Genomic DNA, 4,336 nt, shown 5'->3' with positions numbered 1-4,336 from the left:
ACAATACATGTTTGCATAGGCGTGAAAATTTGATGGACATTTGGGATGCTTCCATGTTTTGATTGCTGGGAACTATATTTCTACTAGTTTAGGAGCCTCCTTGAGAGACATTTAATGTGAAGTTTTAACTGAGTAGAACTGCCCATCATGGTTGTAGTTGGCAGTGTATCATTTCAGAGATGTCAATTTCTCCAGATCAATTTAAGTTCTTGAGTGACCATCTCACTTCTCTTTAGAAGTCCCTAAACAATGCTGCCAAATTCACGTATGTTAAAATCAGTTTGCATTCTGTCTTTCTCTGCTAAAGCTTCAGTGATTTCCTACTCTCTAATAGCCTCCTGTGGCCACTTAAATTTAAAATTTAATTAGTGAAAGTTAAATACAATTCATATTTACTTTCTCAGTTGCATTAGACACACTTCAAGAGCTCCATAGCACTGTGTGCATCTGCAGCATGGGGCAGGGCCAATCTAAAGCTTTTGCCTTGTGCTAGCAAGTTCTATTCTATTGGGAGCATCGTGTTCTAATCATAAGAATATGCCCAACCCATTTCTTCCTTCCCCAAAACACCTAGGTCAAATGACCCTTCTGTTTTTGTTTTTGGTTTTGATTTTGTTTTTTCAGTCTGAGTACTGTTGGCTAATCATTGCCTATTATCTCTTATTAGTGATATGGTCAAATTCTAAACAGTAATGATAATCATCCTCAGCTTAATTAATTAATTAATTTGATGGCTCTATTTATTGTGCTGATGAGATTGGTGTCATATGAAAAAAAACAATAAGAATTCAGGAGAGTATTCTCTGGTTTGAAATTCAAGTGTTTTCCAAATAGAAGGAGGAAAAAGAAATTGCTTCCAAGTTTCTATTATTATGAACTAAACTATTTTAAGTTTGCAAACTCAATGAGAGATGTTTCAATGGTGAAAAGCCTGATTAAATGGCATAATCTACCTTGTTCATGAGTAGACGAGTATTATCAGACAGAAGCCCACCTACTCAATTTACAAACTCAATACAATCTCAACAACTGTAAAGGAAGATACATTCATTTTTGCCTCGTGATGTCTGATGTTTCACTTAGCTTTGCTGGTTTGGGCCAATGAGTAATGAGTAGCAGAATATTCTATTGGTAGGAATTTGACAGAGAAGGATGGCAAGGAAATAGAGAAAGGAGGAGGATATGAATGGACAAAGGAAGAGGGACGAAGAGACTGGACAGAGGGATTGAGGGATAGATGGATGGATGGAGACAGGCAGTAACAGAGGTCAGGAAGGAAAGAGAGAGGAGGGTTGAGAAGGAAAAGAGCACATGAGAACACTCACTCAGGGGTTAGGGTTCTAATGTCTTCTTCAAGAACGATTTTGCCACAAGGCCCCACCTATTAAAGGCTCCATTACCTTCCACAAGTTGGTACTTTGGGTTCAAACCTTTACAACACTGCCTTTGGGGGGTATTTTGATTTTCAAGCCACTATATATTTTGTTGATTTATTTTTTGTTTGCAGATACTGAAAATGGGATAGTTTTGTCTTGAAGAAAGTAATTGCTGTCTGTGTGTTCTTTGTATTCTCTGGCTGAACTCAACAGTCCTAGAACATGATGAATAACGCTGTCTAATTATTGGTGCCTTGCTTGTCCAATGAAAATACTTTGCTTTAGCAGTAACACACTACATTTCTCTGACTGATATAATCTTCATTTTCTGTGACTATGGCATGTATATATCGAGACCCTGGAAAAGCATTGACAAGGATCCCCTCCATAACTCCAGAAAGCACTGAAAGTTTTATCTCTCTCTGCACTAAACTCCCTCATAGAAATTTGATGGTGACAATGGTTTCAATCTCTTCACCAATTTTGTCACACTAAATTACTTGTGCATTGTTTGCTAATGGTAAGTAATAAAAATTGTTAATGGGTTAGTATGCCCTTCATATCTAATTTTCCAAGTTGAATTTCTATCCGTCATCATTGGCCAAATGTCAGAAGTTGATACATGCCATATGTAATATATTCAGAAAGCTTTGTCAAATGTTGGGTTAAAAGAATGGGTAGACTCTGTACATTTTTCAACAACTCAAGTGTCCATGTCACTGGCAATTTTACTGGTGTTGACAGTAATATGGTCTGACTGTGCCCTTTATCATTCTAGCAATGCCAGAAGAGACTATACTTAAAGCCTCAAAATATATTCTCTGTAGAATGTCTTCATATTATTCTTTGTTTTTCCCTCTTCTTTTTGTTTTTGATAACACAGGATATCATGCTTTTCAGGCTGGCTTGAAACTCAAGTGCAGAATGTTCTAGGACTCTAAATACATTTTCCTGCTCACCTTTCACACTCTGGGAGTCTAGGCATTCATCATCAGGCTTTGTTTCATGCCAGGTGAACATCAAATCCTGGACCATAAGCTAGCCAGCCATGCTACCAACCAACCTATATATGTAGAGCTTTTACTCACTAATGATTTGGTCACATGTATGAGAAAAAAATGGAAGTGTGAACTGCTAATGTGCTTGTCATCTAGTTTTCTATTTCTCTATAGTGCTTTGCAAGAAAATAGGCCCCACTGACTCCTAAGGAGTGGCACTATTAGGAGGTGTGGCCTTGATGGCAGAAGTGTGTCTATGACTGTTGGGCTTGATGTCTTAGAAGCTCAAAACCAGGCCTAGTGGCTCTCAATATTTCCCCACTACCTGCAGATCAAGATGTAAAATTCTTACGTCCTTCTCTAGGACCATGTCTACCCTCAGGCTGCTGCGCTTCCTGTCATGATGATAACAGACTAAACCTCTGAAACTGTAAGCCAGACCCAGCGAAATGTGTTCCTTTATAAGAGTTGCTAGGGTCATAGTGGCTTCACAGAAACTGAAATTGTAACTAAGGCACTGTCAGAGAAACAGCCACTGCACTAAGTTATAGACAAACTATCAGGACAGTTCCTTCTAGTGGAAATCGTTTGTCCCAAGTCGATGGGATCCAGTGAGTCAATTCCTTCCTGCCTCCGTATTGTTCTGGATGCTCCTCTGAAGCTCAGATTAAAACAAGAAAGCAACCAAAACAGAGGAAAATTTGGTGGTTTTAGAAAATACATACTTTTTAAGAATGCGTAGATTTATCCAGATTAATAATCGATGACTTGGAGCTTCAGAGGCTAAAACAAATACATTGAACGTGGCCTTTAGTTACTAGTGGCCTGTGATTCTGATAAGTCCAGTGCCAACTTCTTGACAAGAGAAGGTCTTCGTTACATTATGTGATGGTTGTTTTCTGTCCCCAATTTAACAAATCACTTTGTTCTGTAACAAGAATGTCCTGGGAAGGACAGGCACCAGATACATTTGTCTGCATCCCAACCAAATAGCTTGATTAGTAGAATCCTGTTTTCAAAAGTGCTGTCTTAATTCTCTCCTCTTTTTTAATCCACCTTGGACAGAACCACAAGAATTTGACTGTAGAGTAACTACACCATGACAGGCTCATATTTACAACCCCCCAAAGAAAACTTTATTGAAAATTATTCTTTAATAGTTACAAGCTCTAGTATTGCCTTCATTTTTTCATTCTTTTTCCCTGGTTCTTTTTCCTCCTTGAGAAGAGCGTTTGTGTTCAAAGTTCTGATTTTTTTGCGATGTTTTAATTTACAACATTGAAAATATTCTTTTTAAAATAAACTTTACTATTAAAAATCTTGTAAATAAGTTTAGAACAGAGGCTGAAGGAACACCCATTCAGAGCCTTCCCCTTCATGAGCACATGAAACTCAAGAAGGATGACCAAAATGCGGATGTTTCACTCTTTCTTTAAAAGGGGAACAAGAATACACTTGGGAGGGGATAGGGAGGCAAAGTGTAGAACAGAGGCGGAAGGAACGCCCATTCAGAGCCTGCCCCACATGTGGCCATACATATACAGCCACCAAACAGAAAAGATGGATGAAGCAAAGAAGTGCAGGCCGACAGGAAACGTATGTAGATCTCTCCTGAGAGACACAGTCAGAATACAGCAAATACAGAGGCGAATGCCAGTAGCAAACCACTGAACTGAGAATGGGACCCCTGTTGAAGGAATCAGAGAAAGGACTGGAAGAGCTTGAAGGGGCTTGAGACCCCATACGAACAACAATGCCAAGCAACCAGAGCTTCCAGGGACTAAGCCACTACCCAAAGACATTGGCTGACCCTGGGCTTCAACTTCATAGGTAGCAATGAACAGCCTAGTAAGAGCACCAGTGGAAGGGAAAGCCCTTGGTCCTGCCAAGGCTGGACCCCCAGTGAACGGGATTGTTGGAGGGAGGGTGGTAATGGGGGGAGGATGGGGAGGGGAACACCAA

The sequence above is a fragment of the Rattus rattus genome, chromosome 2 (genome assembly GCF_011064425.1).
Source record: "Rattus rattus isolate New Zealand chromosome 2, Rrattus_CSIRO_v1, whole genome shotgun sequence".
NCBI classification, from domain to species: domain Eukaryota; kingdom Metazoa; phylum Chordata; class Mammalia; order Rodentia; family Muridae; genus Rattus; species Rattus rattus.
Note: the sequence above shows the minus strand (reverse complement) of the source record.